The sequence below is a fragment of the Manis javanica genome, chromosome 13, assembly GCF_040802235.1.
Source record: "Manis javanica isolate MJ-LG chromosome 13, MJ_LKY, whole genome shotgun sequence".
Taxonomy (NCBI): domain Eukaryota; kingdom Metazoa; phylum Chordata; class Mammalia; order Pholidota; family Manidae; genus Manis; species Manis javanica.
The window spans coordinates 22201642-22224776 of NC_133168.1; the positions used below are offsets into that span (position 1 = coordinate 22201642).

The 23135-nt window shown below is 44.5% G+C and overlaps 1 long non-coding RNA gene across 1 annotated transcript; it reads left to right on the forward strand.

Annotated features, from left to right (window-relative positions):
- The first annotated feature begins 4375 nt into the window (after positions 1–4375).
- On the forward strand, positions 4376–5933 carry LOC108384162 (uncharacterized). The gene is made up of 2 exons (XR_012124120.1): positions 4376–4883; positions 5446–5933. It is a non-coding gene; the product is annotated as an uncharacterized lncRNA (long non-coding RNA).
- The last annotated feature ends 17202 nt before the right edge of the window (positions 5934–23135 follow it).

Sequence of the window (23135 nt, forward strand, 5' to 3'; positions counted from 1 at the left end):
TCAGTACAAGGAGTTAAAAATTATTAGTATGATCACCACGCTCCCCTTCCAAACAAAATTCACTCCCTGTGCAGTTTATCTTTTCTAGGATTTGGCTAATCAGATTACTTCTAATTTGTATTAATGGATGAATGCTTGACTTTCTTATATTCCAGGCCCACATTAGCAGTTTAAGAGAATACTTAAGTATTTTGCTACCTGCCTTACTTCTACTGCTGACAGGTTGGACTGATCCTTAATACTTCATCTTTAAAAACAAAGTAGTTTCAGGAGAAGCCTGCACTAGGTTTGATGTACACGGGTGGGTCTGCTGGGGAGTCGCAGCTGCGAATAAGCCGAGCCAGTCACAGTGGTTTATCCATGTCACAACATGTGTCAGAATTTCCTTCCCTTCCCAGGCTGAATAATATTCCGTCGTGTTTACACATCACATTTTGTTTATGCATTCGTCTGTTGATGGACATTTGAATTACTTCCACCTTTCATTTCTTGTGAATGATGCTGCTATGAACATGGGTGTGCATGTATCTTCCAGTTCCTGCTTTTAGCTGTTGTGGGTATATACCCAGAAGTGGGATTGAAGGTATTTTAAGGAATAAGGGATATTTGAAGGGATTAGATGTTCCCGAGGCAGATCCGCTGGGAAGGGTGTGCCGAACAGGCAGAAGAGCAGGTGCCAGTCTGGGGGAAAAGTGGGGCCCTGGGGAGAGGCAGACAGCTTGCTGCAGTTGGAAGACCGAATGGTAGAGGAGGACTGGGAGTCAGCTGAGGCCAGAGGGGGAGGCAGGGCCTTACACGCCTGCTCAGGGTCTTGGCTTTGACTTCATAGCTATTGCGTACGGTCTTAACGACAGTGTCACCCTGTCACCTGCTCTGGAAAGTCTGCAGAGTGCCCTTTCAGTAGAGTTTAAATGATTTTTCCTTAATCATCCCATTTCAAATAATTCAAAAAGTGTCTAGTATGTTGTTGACACTCAATAAATTGCTTAATAATGGTAATTTTATTAGAAGAAAATAGAGGAGAAAATTCCTATGATCTCCAAGCCCCGAGTCTCTCTAATGCTGTCAGACTTCCTGCATCCTTTTCCAATTAAATAAAATGCAACATTAGGCAGCTGTTGTCACAAATGGCCAAATTGCTTTTCTTAAGTGGCCACTTTTATACCCTTTTCTGCTGCCAGACAGAACTTTAATAGCATTAAGTACCCTCGAAGAGAAGAAGAAAGTAAATAAAATTCCCAATAGCTGTTAACTTTGGACGTCTAGCATGTAACAATCCCTGCCAGCACTGCTCACCCAGAGGTTTTTGGGACACATATCAGAGAAAAAGTTATTAAAATCTTTCTTTATAAAGGCAAAAATGTGCCACAGAAATCTAAATGTGCCAGTACTTTATTAAGAACCAAATAATTTGTGTTAAACGTATATATTCAAGGTGCTTGTAAAAACCACTTGCTGGAGAAAGACATCTGGTAGAAGTCCAGGAACTATGCTCTCTGAAACGGTACAGGTTCTTTGTTGGCCTTCCTTAAGTCAAGAATTTATTGGCTCTACCAAAGCTGTCTTCTCCAGAGCCTGGCAGTGTTGAAGCACCATGTTTAAATGTTCTTCAAAACAGACTTGTGAAAAAGGTGGGCGGGAAGAATCTATGTTTCAGGTGAAGCCACAGAGATGCATTTAAGTGCTTTTACCCCCCATGACTGAGCAGATGCATGTTCCAGAATCATCTCTGATGGGGGCTGGACCTTGGGGAAAATCATACTGCTTCTTTTCCAAATTCCCAACACCTTGGTGGAAGAATCAAACATAATGAGCAATCAAAGAAGGCTGATGGAGAGACAGCAGAAAAAACATGACTTGAATTTGAATGTTGCTTTGTAGGTGGCAGCTGGGTTCATGGAACATGCACACTTGTGCTTTTGTTTGTATTTTTATACATTTTTCTCTTCAGTGAAAGGAGGAACACACGTATTTTCCTAAGCTAATCTGACATTCTTTGGGGAGAAAATTTTGGCCCTTTGGTCAGAACCCTTGTAGCCTGCTCTTACCACAAAATTAGGATCCTCTATTTCTAAAACACCCTGTCACCTCTGTAGCCTGTTTGGTGGGGATGGGGTAGGTAGGGAGTGAGGGGTATGTGACCCTTACCAGGCAGTCTAGATGTATTAACACTTCCAGTGCTGATTAGAGGTCAGTCTTGTGCTATGGTAAGCCAGCCGTCTACCAAAAGTGTGGCCAAAATGCTAATGCACAAGAAATGAAGTTATTGCTTTGTTTTCTATTGTTTGCTGTTAATATGCTAAGCATGTCGAGGATTTCTAAGCCCCAGCGCTGCACTGAATTAGCTATGGCTTAGGAGATTTGGACTTCGGGATTAGGGACCTGTTTTCACAACTGTGTGGTGGGAATTCTAACGTCCCCTGCACAGTGTAGGTGTGTATATCAAATAGGTGTGAAATAGGAAGTCTCATACAGATAAAAGGGACTTGGCAAGGAATTAATAATATTATTGTTATAAAAAGTGACAATATGGGCTTGGGGAAGATGTGATGGGAGGAAAGGCCAGTGCTCAGATACTCCCGGGTATCACTGGACAACAACGAAGGAGGCTAGAAGGATGCCTCTTTCCTGAATTGGTGTGGGTCTTCCCTGGAGCCCTTTAAGCTAGGTGCTGTACCCACTCTGCAAATGCCAGCTTGCAGCACAGCCCCTGCAGGTGAGTGCTTGGGTCTCTCTGCCTGGAGGCAGCCTTTCCTGCTTCGGTCTTCCCCTTCCAAACCGGAGCTCCTGTCTCCTCGCTCCTGCTCGGGGTTCGGCTTCTGGACTGGGTGTTTCTATTTGGTTGCCCTGAGGTCTGACTGTTCGTTTCCACTGGTTGAACTGAGTTGGGTTACCTCTGGACATGCCCACAGCCTTCTGGCTGACAGCTGGCCCAGGTCCACTATTGGCCCGCTGTGAGTAGGGAACTGGGCAGTTTGAGTGTTGAATGCTGGAATCAACCTTCTTGTGGAATAAGCCAGTAAACATGGATTTGCCCATGGATCTGTGTGACTCTAAGCCTTGATTTTTCTGGGATTTTCTCCATTTCAGCTATTTCCAATTCCCTCTTGTGTCTGTTCAACCTCAGCAGTGTTCTGTCTTCATGTGGAGAACAGATGCACATGGGAGAAAATCTGGCCTGAATGTGTAGCTTCAAGTGCCAGGCAAGGGCAGGCAGATTTTTTTCTTATAGACCAACATTGCACAGTTTTAGCTGCAAATTTCACCTTAATTATGAGTGTCTGTATAACTCTTCCCTAGTTCTTGGCTTCTGTTTTGTAGTCACTTGTGTTATTAGTCTGTCTTCCCGCCTCTGTCTGAGACTATTTTTTAGTTTAATCCAATTCGCTTGGCATTTATTGAGCATCTCTTCTGTGCCAGGTGCTGTGCAGACACAGGCAACTCCTCATAGTAGCTGGTGGGTGGCTGAGTGTGTCCGGTGGGCGTTTCCTTCCTTCTCTCAAATCGGCCAGCCACTGGTTGTGAAAGACCTCCACATGCAGCTGAGTCAGGATATGAGGGGGGGCTCTCATTTTTGGGGAATTTGGGAGGATTTTGTATGTACCTGTGGCTGAATAGGACACAGGGAAGGGGAAAGAAGACTGTAGCAGAAACTGATGGGTACGTCAGTTGTGCTATACCTTACTATTTTTATTGTGTACAAAGTTCTCCAACATATATGCTGTACTTTATCTTCTCCCCATGAAATGGTATTACTGGTCTCTTTTCACAGAGGGGGAAACTAAGGATTTGAAGGGCTGAGTGGGTATTCAAGCTCTCGTAGTTAGCCTGCATCTTCTACTTCTGTTAACCCTTGCTCACTCTGCTCCGGTCACAGTGGCCTTCTGGCTGTCCCAAACTAGCCTACATGCTCCCACCTTAGTGCCTCTGTCCATGCTGTTCCTTCTGCCTGGAATGCTTTTCCCCATTTATCTGCATGGCCCACTCCCTTACTCCCTGACCCTCTGTTTATAATTGCCATCTTCCTCAGAACACTCTGTCCCCTTTCAGCTTTATTTTTTCCACATTTTTTACCATCTAACACATCATATATTTTGCTTATTGATTTTGTTTATTTATTGTCCGTCTCCCTCCACTAGAATATAAGCAACATGAAGGCTGGGATTTGTGTTGTCTATTTTATTCATTGTTGTACGCTTACGGTGCTTAGACCTATTCCTGGCATGGAGGAGATCCTCAATAAATAATCACTGAATGCTTGAATGAAGATAATGACCCAAACTCAGTCCCGCTGATTTCAACTCTTGTCTTCTGTGTGCATTACACAAGACCACTGGATTCTGAGTTGCTGTGTAGACTGATGCAGAGGTAAGTTGGCGTTACTGGTGGAAGTAGGGGTTTGTCATGAAACTCCTTCATAGTAGGTTGACTTCTTTTGGCTGTATGGCTTGAGAACTTAGAATTCATACAACCTGACATTGAGAGCTGTAAGAGCTCATCCAGTGTTTTTATGCAAAATAGGCAAAAGAGTTTAACGTTCTCTTGGTGAATATAGCATCATGACAGAGCTTACGACTTAGTGAGTACCTCTTCTCCCCTCCACATCCCTCTCTGAGGTAAAGTGCAATCTGCACACTACACATGGAGGCCCCCCAACTGTGGGAAGACACAGCCACATGCTGATGTGGGTCTCACGGTCTATGGGCTGTTAAGTTGAGGGGTAGAGGGTCACCTTCTTCTTTCCTCCTTGCAGCGCGCTCACTGTGATCTGTAGAGCTGCCAGGAGTGTTTTGTGGTGAGGAAGGGAGAAAGGAGTGCATTGTAGAGGGTGGATGCTCCTCCGGGTGTCTTGCCTCATAGTGCAGCCGTGGAGCAGCATCCAGGTAGAGCCCTGCTCCAAAGGAAATCGGGGAGTAGGAGTGGTGGGTGCCAGGGAGCATGTGCAGTAATAATCCCATTATTAATTTGGGAATTTAAGGGTGGGGGTACAAGACCATGTGATGAAATGTGGTGTGTGGTTGTGGATCCTCTGTGGGGCCCTGCAAACTTGGCTGTGTGTCTAGGGCTGGTGATCTAGGGTGCATGGGTCCAGGGGCAGGGGTGTTGGCTGTGGGGGAATATGTGACTTCCTATGTTCTCTGGCCACCTCTTGTAGTGCGTTTTTCTTTCTTGGTTAGAAATAAGTTTCTAAAACAACTTGTTTGCTAAAGCATGGGCAAAGTATCCACCATGTTATCTGGCCTCCAGAGGGTGGGCTTTATCTATAGTTGCAGATTTAAGAGAAGATCAGCCTCACAGAAGGGACCAGTTAGTGTTCAGAAGCCCATAGTCACTGTGGGGAGGTCACATGAGGGTCACCCAGGGGCCCTGGTCTGCTTGGAGGCTGGTCGGAGAATTGGATTTGGTTTTAGTTCTGATATGACTTTCCTTCTCCTTCCTTTCCAGGAAGTCCACAGAGCTGGTACTCCCTTACACTGGCACTTGTGAGCAGGAAAGGAGAGGAACCTGGGATTCCTGAGATCCCACTGGGACCTGGTGTCTTCTCAGGTTCCTTATGTAGGATTTCCTTGTCAGGTGTTTGGCACCTCTGCCCAGGGTGCATTTTCCCTTTTCACCGATGAAGGAATTAGACTCAGATCAGCAAGGTGACTTTCCTGAGACATCCAGCTCACAGGCATGGAGCTGGGCTGCAGGCCCGGAGCCAACTTCCACCTTGCACGCGTAGCTGCCCCCTGGTGGGGTGACCTGAGACCAGATGAACACCTGCCTGGACTCCCAGATGCACGTGTCCCAGTCCTGTGGCTGGGTTCCAGCTGTTTGGAGCAAGTCCAGTCACTGACCTTTAAGGCACAGAGAACCCTGCTCTTTGACATTCAGATCAGTTTACAGTCAGCATGTGATTCAAATGAATAAACATTTGGGGAGTCACAGTGTCTTCGTATCTGCCCCCATTTTATTTTCATTTGCTTTTTCCTTACTATGACCCAGAACGAGCCATCTAAGGAGGCTAGAAAGACAGTACAGTCTTCGGGTAGGTGCTGAAGCAGGTGACTGGAGCTGGATGCAGGGAGTTTGGACCCAGTGAGGCAATGATGGGTGATGAGATGGGAACTGAATCTTGATTAATAGAGCAATTTCAACCCTGGAGCACCACCTGGTGAGGTTTTAAACAATATTGTTTTTCCTAGAATTTTTAACATATTTAATTGCTTGGGGTGAGGCCTGAGCATTGGTACTTTTAAAAAACACTTGTATTAGGAAAATCTTAATCGTATGTATAAAAATAGAGAATATTGTAATAAGCCCATGAGTACCCACCATTTAGTTTCTTCAGTTATCAATTCAAGTCATCTTCTCTACTTGCACCTACTTCCCTTCACCCTCTGAATTATTTTGAATGAAATCTCAAATATTATATCATTTCATATATAAGTATTTCAGGAAGAAGGGCTCTTTCAAAAAACAAACAAACCAGGCTGTTCTAGTGGGGTTGTGCTGCAGTTGGCCTTGGAGACAGGAGGTCAGGGAGCCCAGTGAGGGGTACAGTGGGTGCAGGGGGATGGGGAGCTCCAGGGGACTCACCCCTCCAGCTTCAGCTCAGGTCATTTCCCCATCTGCCTGTTTCATGAGATTCAGATGAGTTTCTGGGCTCTGGGTCCCTGTATCCAACTACTCACAGAGATCTCCGCTCAGATGGCCCATCTCAAGCTTCCTCTCACTTTCTCCATCTTGCAACTGGCATCACCATGCTTATAACCCCTCCGGATCAGAAATCAGGACGCCATCTTGGGACTCGTCCCTCTGCTCCCTTGTACCTTCACCATCCCGTCCCATAAGTGAGCAAGCTGCAAAGAAGGGTTCTATAGTGAAAAGACTCAAAGCGCCCCTTCCACCTCTGTCTGCCAGAGGCAGAAGAGTCGGCAGTTCCCTGGGCACCCTGCCAGGCCACACGAGCATTCATATGACCTCCCTGTGAGACTGTGCCGTGCACACCTGCATGTTATAGACAAGCTCTGCCTCTTGCTTCTTCACTAGGTATGTCTTGGGGGAACCTGTCCTTATCAATACCTACAGAGCTTCCTCATTCTTTTTTTCTGAGTTTATAGGTGTTTCATTGTTAGGCAATAGTTAAGGCTCCTGTTGGTGGGTATTTAGGTTCTTTACAACCTTGTTTCAAAGACTGTTTTAATATGCTGTTTTGCACATTTAAAAATACACCTGTAAGATGAAGTGAAGTTGCTGCATCAAAGGGAATGTACTTTTGTCATTTTGACAGATATTGCTGAATTACTGTTACATTTCTACTTTTTGAAAAGGGTATAATGATGGCAACTCATAAAGATATAAAATGAACATGTCAGAGATTTTATTATATTCTTTAGTTAGTGAAGAACCATTTGTGGACTGTCCTTCTGCTTTCATTTGCAAAGCTCATGAGAGACTGAAAAGTATAAATAGACAATAGCCAGACTCTATACAGAAGTAGAACTCTGTGACCCACACTCTGTAGCAACTATCTCAGGAAGCAACCTACTACCCACAGCTCAGACTTTTAAGAAGTCAGACCATTGTCTCTAGCCACCGGCCTGGGAGCCAAACAAGAAGGCCTTATGACCACCGGGCCTGAATGCCAGGTCTTGGTTTTAACTGACAGTTTCCTTAATTTTGACCTCACTTCCAAATTAGGACCAACTGGTAAAAGCCAAATACGTGCCCCTAACCAATCATATAGGATGCTTCACTTTCAGTTATCTCACGCACGGCGTCCCATTCAACCGCTTCACGGCAGGGCCCTGGAACCCTCTCTTTTCTCCACTGTACAGCTCTGTCACTCCTCTGCTTGCTTTTGAGTCTCTGCAGAATGCAGGAGATGGTGGTGATTCTTTTGCTCTACCAAATTTGGAATAAAAAGCCTTTGCTTGTTCTCGTTTGTGTGGTCTTCATTTATTTCCACATACTTCTCAAGTACGACTTCCTGCATGAAGTTTTGCCCATAATGATACGATTATATTTGATATTGATCGTTTTGATGTTTCTATGTCCCCTCTCCACAACAAAACTCTAAGCATGGGGAGGGGAGGTACTCAAATATTTTCCCTAACTTCTTCTCAAGACCAGCATGTCCTATGCACTTAGTTAACACTTACTAATATACAGTTGATGGATTTGTTTTATTTCCACAGAAACGCATAGTTTCTGTGGCAAGTCAAGCTAGATGTTAACTAATCCATTGCCTTTTCCTGGCCATAAAAGGAAACTACCTTTCCCAGACTCTGAGGTTAGGTTGGGAGAACTGGATTGAGTTCTGGTCAATGAGAAAAGATAATATGATATTTCTGGCGTGAAGCAATTAAGAAAAGATGGCCTTTCTCTACTCCCTCTCTCCTTGTGACTGGAAGCAAAGAACTCAAGGTAGTAGAGTCATAAGATGGAGAGCCCATGGGCTGTTCCAAGAACAGCCTAACAGGATTCACCCAACTAGCCTGGCAGTTAGATGAGCAAGAGGTAAACATTGAGTAAGTCCTTGAGGTCTAGCCTCCCCAGGCCCAAACTGTTACCATAACTCTGATTCATAATACAGCCTTTCCTTTCATAGGTCACTGTGGAGGGTTGTCAGTTGTGCCCTGTGCCCTTCACTGAAACTTTCTCCTAAGTAAACAATTTAACAGTATTTTCACCAGTGCAAAACGTGTATTTGGTTGAATTACTTCAGACACACTGCATTCAGGGATGGCTTCCTGAGCCTGCAAGCTGTTCTCCTGCACAGAGCTCTGTGCTTAGAAGGGCCTCACTCTTAATTTAACGCCCTGATGTTGCTGTCTTAACATTTTTAATAATTCATGAACAAGGAGTCCATATTTTCATTTTGCACTGCGCCTTGCAAGTTATGTAGCCAGTGTGACGGAATGGCATGAGAACGGGATTTGAGATGAGGATCAGCTGTGATGAAGGTGGGGTAGATTGCTCTCTCAACAAGTGACAAGCTGCTCCATTTAAAGCCTAGGGATTAAAGAACTCAAGAATAATACATCCATGTTAAAACTTTTCCATGCCCTCCATGACATACAATTCTTTCTAACCTCAGAAAATTAAGACCCAAGGGAAACAAAGGAAGTAGTTCTGCCTGTTTGTTCTCCTCCAGGGGGCTGATGCTCACCACCACGGGAAGCCTCTCTTCTGGAAGGTCGAATGAGAAACGCTGGCCAGTACATTTTCTAAATTTGCCTTTCATGTTGACATACATAGATGGATATCTTAAATCCTTCCTAAAGTGAAGTCAGGTACAAAAACTTGGATATGGTATGTGTTATGAGTTGAATTGTGCCCTTCTCCCTAAGAAAAATTATGTTGGAGTTCTCACCCCTAGTACCTCAGAATGGGACCTTATTTTAAGGTAGATTTATCGCGGTAATCAAGTTAAAATAAGGGCCGTTATGGTGGCTGTAACCCAGTATGACCGGTATCTTTATAAAAAGGGGGAATCCGGGCACAGAGACAGGCACGAGTAGACGGAAGATGACAGGAAGAAATGTAAAGAGAGAAGATGGTTCTCTATAAGCCAAGGAGAAGGGCCTGGAGCACGTCCTTCCCTCATAGCCTTCAGAGGGAACCACCCCTGATCTTGGTCTCATAGCCTCAAGAACTGCAATACAAAAAAAAGTACCACCCATCCTTTGGTACTTTGTTATGGAGCCCTAGCAAACTAATACATTGTGTATATGTAAAAATAGTAACATAATTAAAATTTTTATCATTACATATTTATTCAAGTCATCTGAGATGAGCATACTAAAGAAATCTAATTCTGCAAGGCACAAATAAAAATTAATTTCATTATTTATAATCATACTCTAAACAAAGAAAGAGATATGGATTGATGCCATGCAATGCACTTGCCTTCAAATATGAATTATACCATGAAGGAACCACAATATATACATGTATAAATATATATATTATTATGTAAGTATAGTTGATATACAATCTTATATTGGTTTCAAGTATTCAGCACAGTGGTTCAACAGTTACCTGTGTTATGAAATCCTCACCCCCACTAGTGCAGTTCTATCTGTCTACATAAGAGGTTGTTACAGAATCATTCGCTATATTTTCCATGCTGTATGACTGTACCCATGATCAACTTATGACTGAGAGTTTTGTGCCCTTTTAGCCCCCTCACCCTCCCCACCCATTCACCCTAACCCACCCCCTCATGGTAACCACTAGTCATTTCTCAGTTTCTATGAGTCTACTGCTTGTTCATTTTGTTTTGTTTTGTTTTTAGATTCCATAAATAAGTGAAATCATATGGTATTTCTCTCCTCCATTTGGCTTAGTTCAGTGAGCATAATACCCTCTAAGTCCATCCATGTTGTTGCAAATGGCAGGATTTCTTTACTTTTTTATGGCTGAATAATATTGCCTAGTGTATATGTACCACCTCTTCTTTTTCCATTCATCTACTGATGGACACTTTGGTTGCTTCTATACATTAAATATTGTAAATAATGCAGCAACGAACATAGGGGTGCACATGTCTTTTCAAATCAAGGATTCTGTTTTCTTTGGGTAGATTCCTAGAAGTGGAATTAGTGGGTCATATGGTATTTCTACTTTCAGTTTTTTGAGGAACCTCCACACTGCTTTCCATAGTGATCGCACCTATTTATATTCCCATCAACAGTGTAGGAGGGAACCATGATATCTTTACATTTATACTTTAATAAATGTTTAAGGGCATTTATTTCATGACTAAAATTTATGAATTGGCTGTTCTCCTATTTTCAGGTAGGTTTGAGGGAGGTTTTCAGGTAGGCAAATTCCTAGGAACGGAACCCAGCGCTGTACAGTCTCAACATGGATTCGGGTATTGCATCTTCCTTGCACTCCCTCTTTTCATCTTCCGGTACTGGTTTGTATTTGTAAGCTGATTTTGGCATTTATCAAATTAGGAAGAGTAGTCTGGATTGCTTTCAGCTCAGCCTTGAAGGACTACGAAAGGTGACACAGGGTACAAGGTGATTGTCGCCGTCTTATTATACCCGGGCACCTCTTTGGTTAGCTGATCTTAATTGTGCAAAGGACTGCAGACTTCATGGAGACAAGAGAGAAGGAGGAACTTCAAAATCAGAAGGCCTCCTAAAGGAGAGTAGGAAATCTTCTGGTTATAAAGTTAAGTGATCCAGCAGCTACAGCAAATCGATCCAAGCAAAACTCTACTTACTCGTGAAATGGACTTCATTACAGTGGGGATGTTTGATTCTGAGGTGGATGATAAATTCAGGAGCTGAGATTTTGGCCGGTGTGTTGTTTGGTTTTGCTTTAAAGACATCTGAATGTAAAGCCAGATGAACAATTCTTGGCACTTGAGAATTTGGAAACCCCATATTCTACTGGCATCATATAAGAAGTGAAATCTCCATTGAAATGATGGGGTCCAAACTAAATTCAAACACAAGAAACCTGTAAATCACACTGCCAGGACCTGGAACGCAGGAGATGCTGGCCATAGCTTGTGGTTGGAGGCTTCAAGTTGATGTCAGGATTGTGGACACAAGATAGGAAGTAAGACCAGGAAACCAAATGAGGGGCAGGTATTCCTGCTGAAGATGCAGCCAGGTCTGTAAGCCAGCAGCAAGGCAGCCAGGAACGCCAGGCCGACATGCAGACAGGACTCTGGTCAGAAGCAGAAACAGGCAGAGTCAGTGCCCTGGAGAGCCAGACATCAGTGCTTCTCCAGCAGTCCTCAGCTGATGTCTCTCCTCTGTGGCACAGCAGCCCAGGGGAAGGGTGAGTGAAAACAGCTTCAGGAAGTCTGAGCAGGCTGTGCCTGGGCCGGACAACCAAGAACAAGCAGGAGACCAGGTAATCCCAAAAAGTCCTTTTCTGAGATAAATGCTAAAGGTAGGGCTTTCTAGGTGACCAGCCTTTCAATAGGGACCTATATGGATTATGGGACTAACCTCATGGGTATACATTATCATATATATTTTATATACATTATATAATATATAATGATTCTATATGGATTACTGGAGCTAACCTAGATAAAGGCGAAGTCTCATTTAGCTACCTTGAAATACTTAATGGTGGGAAAAGGAGCTAAAGGACTTTTCATTCAACAAATAATTATATTAGAGTCTTCTATGAACCCAGCACTGTACAGGCCACATAAGCACCAAGATGAGAAAGATCTAGTCTCTGCCCTCAAATAGCTCACAGACTAGAGAGACAATCAGTGTGGCAGGATGCATGAGCTGGGGCTGTGCCCGCAGCTGTGGCCCGAGAGTATAAGAGGGACTTCAGGACAGTAGTCTCCTCGGAGGGGTTGCGATGGCTGTAGGAGGTGTATGCACACAGCTTCAAGACAAGCATGTCCTCTCTTTTGCTGTGCACTGCGTGGGATGGTGGGAAGGATAGGGTTTGGCACGAGGAGAGTTGGGCCTCGGATATGACATGTGAGGCACTTGCCTTGAGTGAAAAATAAGGGAGCATCAAAAAAATTATCAGTAATTGAGATAAATACTAGTTAATGCAATATTTATGAAAAATCAAAATGAGTGTAAAAAAATCTGCGATGAACAAAATATCAGTATTTTCAATGAAGACAGGATCAGTGCTGAGCATATTGGGGCCTGAGGCAAAAGGAAAAATCCATGATACTGAGCCTATCTTTGTCTAAAATTTTGATGTTGTGTTTATAATAGATTTTTTTCATTTATTATTAATATTAAAATGTTACATTAAAATATTAATTATGTTTATGATGCTAAGTGAAGCGTGGACAAAAAGACAGTCTATGATGCCACTGATGGGAGGTTTTCAGAGAGGCAAATTCCTAGAGACAAAGTAAAAGAGGGGTTCTCGGGGGCTGGAGGAGTAGAAATGAGGAGTTAGGGCTTAAGGAGCCCAGAGGTCCTGTTGGGGAAGAAGTTCTGCAAATGGATAGTGGCTATGGTTGCATAATGTTGTGCGTATGTTGAATGCCACTGAATTGTACATTTAAAAATGGTTAAAATAATACAATTTATGTTGTATATACCTTCCTACAATAAAAATATTATTGATCTGGTTACTGGATGTTTGGGCTCCCCCTTAAGCTCACCCCTGCATCAAGTGCCTCATTTTCCTTCCTCCGGAGCCCCCCCACCCCCCATATGTGCCAGGCTTAGAGGCAGCACAAAGGAAACAAAGATTCTGTTGGGGAGAGCGTGGAGAGCTGGCTAGGGCTGCTCCCTGAGCAGAACCTTGGGGGGACGGGAGGCGGGGAGGACCTGCCCAGCAGGAGGCCTGGCACGCGGACGCGGACAGTGCCGCCGCTCCATTGCTCTGCAGGCGGGGTGTGAGTCCTGCAGGGAAGGCAGTGGGCCAGTGCTGCTGCAGGAGTGAATGTGAGCTGAGGGTGAGAGTGGGTGCAGATTTGGGAAATGAGACTGCAAAAGGAGACTGGGACCAGCTCCTGCAGGACCCAGCGTGAGGGGTGCTTTCCATCTGCAGGCAGTGGTGGGCTAGAGAAGTCTGTGCTGGAGCAAACAGTCGTTTCTAGAGTGCTGTGATGTGGTGTGGATTGCAGATGAGTAGGGGAGGTTACCTGGAGCCTGGGGAGCAGGTAGGATGGCTGGGGGCTGTAATGGTCATACTGGAGATGGTGGACTTGTTAGGAGGGTTAGGTAGACAGATAGACATGAACAGCCCAGGAAGAGGAAGATAAGATTCAAGGAAGAAACTGCCCAAACTGCCAGGGAGGGGGTCCCACGTGAAGACAACAAAGGCTTTGCAGGGAGATGACCCTTGCCTGTTGGGGCCAGACCAAACCCTTCCCTACCAGGTCCCAATGTGGATCCAATCAAAGAAAACTAAGAACTGTCCAAACCACGTCTCCTCATAATCTCATTAAAATAAAATTGAGGTTTTGTCCCACCTCCCTTGGGCTCTTCTGTGTACATCCTGGGAAAAGACAGAGCACCAAGGGGAATGGGTACGCAACTAGAGTGTCAATGAAATGACCTCACCTGTCAATCAAAGAAGTGCTTCCCAGCTAGGTGGTGATAAATAGACCTTTCCCTAAAAGTTCGGGGCCTTTCTCTACCTTGACTCTGGCCTGCTCCTCCCTTGGAGTGTATTCAAATAAAACTTTCACCCTGCTTTGCTACTGTATCTCTGCCTTTCAATTCTTTGTTGCAGCGGAGAAGAGACCGAGGAGATAAAATGCAACCCATAGCTGACTGGGTTGGCACAAAAACCAATGAGAGGGAGGTAAGAAAAAGGATGTCAGATGTATTTAGGAGGTAGAATTGCTGGAGTTCTACCCGTCAGAGGCATAGACTTCATTTACAGCTGGGGGAGAAAGGCTGCTGGTTGAGTGACTCTTCAGTTTTGCTTAGTGGAGGGTACCTGGAGTAATGGTTTTCAGCTTGTTTTCTGGAAGCCCAAGTGTGGCTCTGCCCCTTACTGGCTGAGTGACTTCCAGAAAGCTTCTTAACTTCTTGGGGCCTCAGTTTCCCCATTTGTAACTTGCACATAATGTTAGTAACCTTCTCATAGGATTGTCAGGAGGATTAAATGAGTTACAATTTGTGAAGCACTTAGAACTCCTCTGGCACATAGTAAATGCTAAAGGAGTATTAAAATCACAGAAGTATATACATAACATAATGTTGCAAATTATCTTTCTGAGGTGTAGTCAAACAAAACCAGGATACAATTTGGGGACTTTCTAAATATGTAGGCACTACTGAGTACAGGAAGAATGTCTGGCATCTGGGAAGTTGAGAGATCCAGGTCAGCTGACCATGTCCATAGAAGGGAAAACTCTGGCTCTGGGACAGGTGCACGATGATGCTACACGTATGCAAAGACAAAGCAGAGAGTCCAGTGGGACCCACAACTCCCAGAAGGTCGGCTTTAAAACTGGAAGAAGTATCAGAGGTGTGGCCATTGTTCTCTCACCTCCAGAGACAGAAGCTGATGACTCGGTTTGCTTCAGGAATTTGGTCAATTGCCAGGAAAGATTTATTGTCTTTTGTATAATTTTTTGGAATCAGTTTTATAGAAATAATGTTATAAATACATAGAAACCCATGGCAGGCTCACATCCAATGACTGTCCGGGAGATATTGATTGGCCTTTCCCGTGCTCCTTGCTCGGCCTGAAATGCTCATCCCCAGTCCTCAGTAACTCCCGGAGGTCCTTCTGGTCTCAGTTCTAAGTCACTTACCAGGGACCCTGTCTCTACTCCCCCAGATTATATATGCCCCCATGGCACTTCCCGCCATGTCCTCTGTCATCATTTGTCAGCCTTTCCCTTGGGGATCATTTGGATGTTGCCAGTTTTCTCCCTCATACAATAAGCTCCATTAAGGGGAGGTTTTGCTTTTTGTTCACCCCTGTATCCTGATGCCTACACAGTGCCAGGACAATGTGAGTGCTCACTAAATATTTGTTGAATTCAATGATGTTTTTGTTGAATAATGAATGACTGATTTGCGACCAGGCTATAGTCCCCAGCCACCCAAAGGATCTCTCGGTTTTCTGGAGCCATAGAGATCCCTTTTGGCAGTAAATGGTTAGGGTGTTTGAGCTGATCAGGACTGATAATTATGTCTGCAGATGAGGGATTTCTTCCTGCAGACTCCAGCTCTCCGTTGGTCCCCCAAGTAGTAGGCTGAGTGGCACGGGACCAGGCTCTGTCATCTCAGCTGGGCCCTCCTCGTCCTGCTGAGGGGCCTCAAACACCTCCAGTGCCGCCGCTCCATTGCTCTGCAGTGGGAGCATGACATCCAGGGAACAAGTTGAACTCCCTCACAGTTTGTCTCGCACCATTAGTAATGGGAAACAATGCCATCGAGATGTCATCAGGTCTAATGTGGCTGGTTATATTAAATGCTACAAATAATAATGGAAGAAACGTGAGCCTCTCTTTGCTGCAGCATGCGTTGCTGAGGAAATGAAGACCGTCGCATTCAGAACCTCATTTCCTCTCTTAACTACAAGGGATTTTAGCATCAAAGGACTTCATACCCAGACTTGCCCCTTGGAAAAACGCAGCCTGTAAAGCAAACCAGCAGGGGGCGCTGCGGCCCTTCCGGAGAGTCTTTCGGTGCCCGAAGGCAGTGACTTGCATCAATGATGATCAAGTCTCATATTTATGACACTCCAGTTACAAACCTGAGAGGAGAAAAGCTTATGATGGTGTCATTTATATGCTTTCTTTAAAAGACACATGAATCAAGTTTGTGAAAGCAATCTGCCACGTACAGATGTCCTTATTTAGTGGAAAATCACCTTACCAAAGAAAGGGTGACTGGAGTTGAGGGAACATTGATTTAACGTGATCCAAATTCATACGTCAGTTTAAAGTCATCTGAGCTGTTAGGGGTCATAGGAACTTGGATGTGATTTCTCAGTGAATGTGTAAACAAATTAGGGAAGTTAAAAGATGGTCATGTTAAATGAAAGGGGATGCTTTTCACAGTCATTACACTAAATAGCAAAACTGGGTTTTAGTTTGCATGAGGCCTTCAAAGAGCACATATGACAAGCAGGAAGTTAAATGGAGGCCTTATCTGCAGGGGTGTGGCTAGTTTACCTGACTCTGGGACACAGTCCTGGTTTGAGGGGTCTGGTGGTGGAGAATCTGTGCCACTGGAGAGGAGTTTGATCCTGACGGCCTCTCCATTTCCAGTGGGGTCTTGGTTTCTCTGAGGGTTATGTCACTGTAGAGTGGAGTGGATGGCCACACCAATAATCCCAGATCCCCTGTCTTTACAGTTCAAGGCCTCTGCCTCTGGGGCTAACACTGGAGCGGGTGGTTAAATAGGGCTCAACCTCTCACTGTGGGGTGATGGCGGGGTGGCCTATCTGCTGATTGCTAGAGGGGAGCAGAGGTGGTCCAAGTCTTCTTACGAGATCCTAGATGCTTTGATGGATATGACTAATATCCCTCTTATGTCTCTTGTAGTCCAGTTGATGATCGACATGGGGAATACTTAAAACACTACCCGGAGGAAAGGATGTTTCCAGGAGCCACTCTGAGATGGCGTGACCCAAGTGGCCCGGAGAGCAGACATCCCCTCCAGCTTACTGAGTGCTCCTAGTTCTTCATTCAGGTTTCTGGCCACAAACATTTCCTGGGCAACATCATTGTTAAAACCTGTTTCTTTAGTCCTGGGGCTATTCCTAACACCTTCAATTCTTTCATATTAATGACGAAAAAGAAGTTTACTCCCCTGCTGTTTCCAGCCAGCAGAGTGGGAATTTCATTAGAAGTTGGCCCTGCAAATCCTTGATTGGGGTTCTGATTTTGGGGAAGCTCAGCAATTATCAGTCCACTGTTAAAGAGAAAGAGCAAATATGTTACATCAGGTGTTACAAGCAGCCTCCCTGATAGAAGATCTGTGGATCTTTATTCCTTGTGAAGAATAAAACACTCCAAGGCTCTGAAATATTTGGGAATTTTTCTCCTCTGAAGCTGGCCTCTCAGGATCCAAAGGGCTGCCTTTGGCCATGTCAGAGATGAGGGGACAGGCCTTTGCTGCCTGAGACCCACACCTATGCCTTGGCCCTGGACTCTGTGGGCTCGGGGGCTGCAGCAGGGCCATACCCTGCTCAGAAGCATGGGCAGACACTGTACTGTTCTGAGAAGGGACTCGGGAGCTGTTCCCATTTGCTGGGGTGGGATTGATTACTGGGGGTGGGGCCAATGCAAATGGAACAAGCCAAGGAGACTGCTGGCAGGAGGGCTGGTGTTTGAACGCTTTTTGTAAAGACTTCGTGGAGGTCTTTTAAAACAGGGTAAGTCCCCATGTGTCTGGAGGTTTAGTGGGAGGTCTTCCCAAAGGCTTGGGTGTGGATTCAATGAAGTCGCAAAGTCTTTTCAATGTTCTGATTCTGTGTTCAAGATTAGACAGACACATGTGGCCACAAAAGAAATAAAATAGGAATCTTTTGGAAAGTTTTATGTTCTGTATCTTTAGTTCCTGTCTATTTCCAAATGGATGATAATCCATTGTATGCTGCAAGTCTGATCTTGTCCTGTCTCTATTTCAAAAGCTCAACAGAGTTGATTCTCTCCATCTTGGCCTTAGCATTCTACTTTAATGTGGAAACATTCATTCCAAATCCTTCTTAAAAACTCCAAGCAAAGGGCCTGAGAAAATCTCTTGTTCCAGGATGTGGCAGATGTACCTATCTGAGGTCATTCATTTAGACCCCTCATACCCGATTCCATCAACATGATTTGTTATTTTTGTTGTTCTTTGCATTTAAAATTTGCCCCAAGAGAAATAACAACTATCCCAAACAACCCCAAACACAGTAAGTGTCTTACAGAAACTGTCTTTTCCTTTGCAGCTGCTTCTTGCTTGAAGCACAAGGATCTTATGGTGTGATAAAAAATGTTTTGAATGCTCAAGGAGGGCCTCCTTTTGAAGGCTTATACTCTGCAGTCTCTCTCAACATTTGAATTTACTTGGAGAAGAAAGGTGAATTGCATGTGTTCCAAGTAAAATATGCATCCGTATTATTCACCATTGCACCCCATTCCATTATAAACAAATAGTGACCTTTTTCTTTTGATGTGAAGCCAGAGAGGGTGTGAAATATAGCAAAGAGAACAGTCTGATGCAGAAATATGAACTTTCCAAGCAACAGAAACACAATATTTAAAAAGTGTAGAGAAGGCCCCAAGATAGTCTAATTCCTATTCTGCTGCTGACTTCAGGGAAAGTAATGTAATAGTTATCAGTCACTTTGGGAAAATTGCCTGTGTTATTTCAGATTGGCAGTTGGACTTTTTTTCCTTAGGATCTATTTCTTGGAAGTCCTTCTGTTTCTTTCTTTTGGCCTTAAGTTTTAGTATACTTTTGGCCTAACTACTAAAAACCAGTTTCCACTTGAATACAGAGCTAATATCCTCCTTCCAGTGGGGCTGGGAGCTGCTCCCCAGTTTGTGATTTTTCTCAGCATGACATCCTAGGAAAAGGCTTTTGAATGGTGGAGGAGCTTAGCAAACGTACTACAAGAAAGAAAAGGGACACGAGTGGGATAAGGTGCTCAGGGTGTGGTACTGTAATGTCAAATGGAAACCTCACCCAGTGTTCAGTGTTTTCTCTTGTAATGTAAGGATAAAAGAAGGATTAAATGAGATAATACAGTTATTTAGAAGACATATACGATGTCACATATGTCTTCCTAAAAATCAAGGCATTATAGAATTTCATGCAATAAAAATGATGGGACTGATGGGAAAAATAGAATTGGGTGGACCATTCAACACCTGAGTAGTCTAGTAGGAATACTTTTCTAAAAGCCTAATAAAGGTTTTGATCATCTAAAATCCCTAACAGAATAAAGAAAAGCTGTGGCACACGGAGCACCTCCCTTACAGAAAGCCTAAGGTCTGCGGGCGGAGTCATACAGCGCATTGTGTGTGTGCGGGACCGAGAAGGGAGGCAAGAAGGAAACAGTAGGACAAACGTACGTACGACCTCAAAGGTGCGGTGGTTGGCTTGTCATTTTCCTTCTGCAATCAATTAAAATCGAAATTCAGCATTTGTTGTTTTGCCATTTCTTTTCTTTTTTAAAGAAGCTGCGTGTGTGGCTCCGAGTGAGATGAGAGGCCGTGAAGTGCTGCTGCTCGGTGGCTCTGCAGGCGCTGTCCTCAGTCGGTGCAGGAGCCTGTCCGCCGTTCCGGGAGGCGACAGCTTTGGCGCGGTCGGCCTGGCGGGCAGCCCCTGGACGTCGTCGTGAGCGTCTGCAGCGCGACAGCACCGTTACTCGCAGCTTTCGCAGGCTTGCTCCAGACACTGCGGCAGCACCGTCGCTCCTGCTCTCAACAGCCTGCTTTGACTTCTGCAGCGCCACCACCAGCGGTGCGCCAGGTGGATGTCCTAAGGCCTCTTGCTTTTGTGATGTCAGAGTCTCTTTTTTTTCTACGTTTTATCCTTTTAAGCTTCCCCCAATAGTTTTCGCAAGAAAATTGTGCAAATTTGGGAGGAAACATATACATTCACAGGGCAAAGCACGTGGGTCAAGCGGGGAAAGAGAGAAGAGGAAGGGCGTGTGCAGGTGTCCCCGCATGGTCCCTACATCGGCTGTTCGGGGTTTACTCGGTTTTTCTAGATGATATAAGCAACAGTTACCTTGTGAAAAATTGTATATGAGCTACTAAGTTTTTGTGTCTTGGGGATTGTATCTCCTATTTATTCACCTTGTAGGAATAAACTGGCACATGACAGACAAGTTTTGTAACTGAAATTACACATGAACAACTTTTACATCCATACCAGAGTTATATATATAGTAAGCACTCAATAAATGTCAGCTAATGATATGAAATGAACCACAGTTTGAACTGCTGGCTCAAACACTTTCAGTAGTAGGGCTGAGGTGTGCATGGTGAGATTTTCTGTTGCATAATTAGTGAAGACAGTTAGGTGCCCCCCTGGGGGTGTGAAGTGGGAGGTGGTGCCTGCAAGCTCTGGCCCCCAGCCTTCAATACCAGTAGGACTGCAAACAAACCACCCTGCTTCTTTGTCTCTCTAGCCTCACATCTGAAAACTGGGGCTATGGAAACCTGCCTTCCTCTGTACCTGCTGCAGGCATCCCTCCTGTGGATTCTAAATGAGAGAGTGAATGAGAAGGCTCCCTGGAAACTACGGAGCACTGTGGAAATGCGCAGTCTTGATGCAGTACGAGCTAAGGAGCACAAGGCAAGAAGGTGAACATTGTTTGCAGGTGTAAAAAGGGCATTTTCCTTCTTCTCTCGGGAGTGTGCTTCTTGTTTTCTCATTTGCACCTCCGTGGGATGGCTAGCCACATGCCCTCCGTAATCTGATAGCTGGGTGCAGAATTTCTAGGTGTGTGCACGTGTTCCTTTTTGCTTGTGTCAGGGATGTGAAGGGGTAGCATCCCCTTGGGGTCTACTGTAAGCCAAGTCGGGTGGAGGTGGAGGAGCATTAGAAGCTGTGCTCCTCCCCTCCAATCTCTTCCCTCTGAGGCTATGGATAGTACCTGAAAATTCTTCATGGTTTTTTTTTTTTTTTCAGTTTGGGCAGGTAAACAGACATGATGCTAAGGTGGTCATAGAGGCAGTTCCCGCACTGTCCTCTGGAACACTCATGCGGGGTAAGAAAATTACCTACCCCAAGGTCACCATGCTGTGAGGAGGCCCTGTGATGTGCTCTGGCTGACAGTCCCTTCTGAGCTCTGCGTTCAGCCATTGCAGCCCGGGTGCCGGCCGTGAGGGTGAAGGAGCCTGTGGATGGTTCTTGTCCCTAGCTGTTGAGTCACCTTCATTGTGTGAGTTTTCCTAAGTGAGGTCAGGGATGACCATCCCTGCTGTGCCCTGTTTGATCTCCTGACATAAATGAAGGGTTGCTTTCCACCACCAGTTTTGGAGTGGCTTGGTACCTAGCAGTAGTAACCAGAACCATAGACAGAAGAGGACTACCCCATCTTCCAGGGAGGTTCACATCACTCCACACAAGAGACACATTTAAAGTTGTATGTAAATAACAATAAATACAACATCTGTAACGTTTATATGAACAAAACATGTTAATTTAATCCTTTAAAGGACTGATGCACTTATTCCTAAACCTATGTGCAAACCAAGCGCTGGGTTAACTATTTAAAAATCAAGATTCCAGAGCCCACCCCAGACCATGTTCAGTCAGCTCCCTAGGTATGGGAATCAGCATGTTAGCGTTCAAAATCTCTCCAGATACTTAGAGGAACACCTCCGGCTAAGAAACATTGACTTAGAAACTCTACACGATCTGTTAATATCAACATACAGTTGGTGTCAGGCTGATAAATTATTGATGAAAATGCAAAATGTGAAAATGTGTGAATCTTAAGGGTTGGTTAAAAGCTGAAGTTGGCCTTGCACTGAAGTCTTTCAAAGCATATTTCAGATATGTTAACAAGTTGCCAATTCTGCATGACTAGTTGAGGTGGGAAGGCCAAAGTGTGGCATAATTTGGCAAAAAAAAAACGTTTATTTTTCCAGTGCACTCCTTCTTCCTAATGAGTTAAACTAATTTAGATGGTTATGTGTTGAAGGGTAATGGACCTACAACTGCTGTTATGAGTGAATGGGGAACCTCTCAAAAGATGTTGAAAATAGAGAGTTTTTGAAATGCAGTTGACACAAAACAGTAATGTACCATTTGGAATCTGTCCGAGGCCCTTGGCACATACAAACACACACAGTATTAATGCTTGGGGTGGCCTCTAGGATTCCTGATAGCTCTGTCTCAAGTGTTTTCTCTCCATTTGACAAGCTTGGCTGGTTGCACGGAGGCCGTTCGCAACCACACGTGGTCCTTGTTAGTGCTTCGCCGCTCTGCACCACAAGGTCTAATACCTGGTTGATTAATTGGATGCTATCAGCAGTCTTGGAGTAGATGTACTGAGAAGGCGAGACCTCTAAGTGAAGGCTGAAGGTGTCGTGGGGCAGCACAAAGGCTCTGTTTAAGATACTTCTATTTTATGGTGACTGAAGCTGAATGTGTGGACTTTCCCTAGAGTGGTAGGTGCCTGTTTAATGATTCCCTCTGCTTACTATAATTGGGAAACACCTTCTCCATTTAAAATCCCATGTTTTGAGGATTTCTTAGAGCCTGTGGCAAAAAAAAAAAAAAAAAAAAAGGTAGATGTTGACTTTATTTTCTTTGAGCAGCGAGCAGGGAGCTGGAGAGGCTGGTGCGAACTCCCAGTTTGGCCATCTTCACCAGTGATTTGACATTTGGTATAGATTATGAAAAATAAAGAGATTGGAATTTGGGGAATGTTAAGAACTTTATATGGAGAGATTACATTGTTTAAAACATGTCTGGCATAATAAGGGAAATTTGATTTTTCAATTCACGGAGGGAAAGGTGATTAGACTGCTGTGCTCTGGAGAAGCTCAGGACATATCTAGCTACATAAATAAATAATAATGGGTTACACTTGAGCAGGCACATGTGATTCAGCAGCAAAGTAAAAGCTGACTTCATTCAGATATATGTAAAGCAGCAGCTGGCCAATTTTGGAACATGATAATCATAACTCATAGTACTGGGGAATACATGAGGATACTGTCTCAGCCTCATGCATGAAGGAATGTTCTGGACTCTCACAGGTGGATG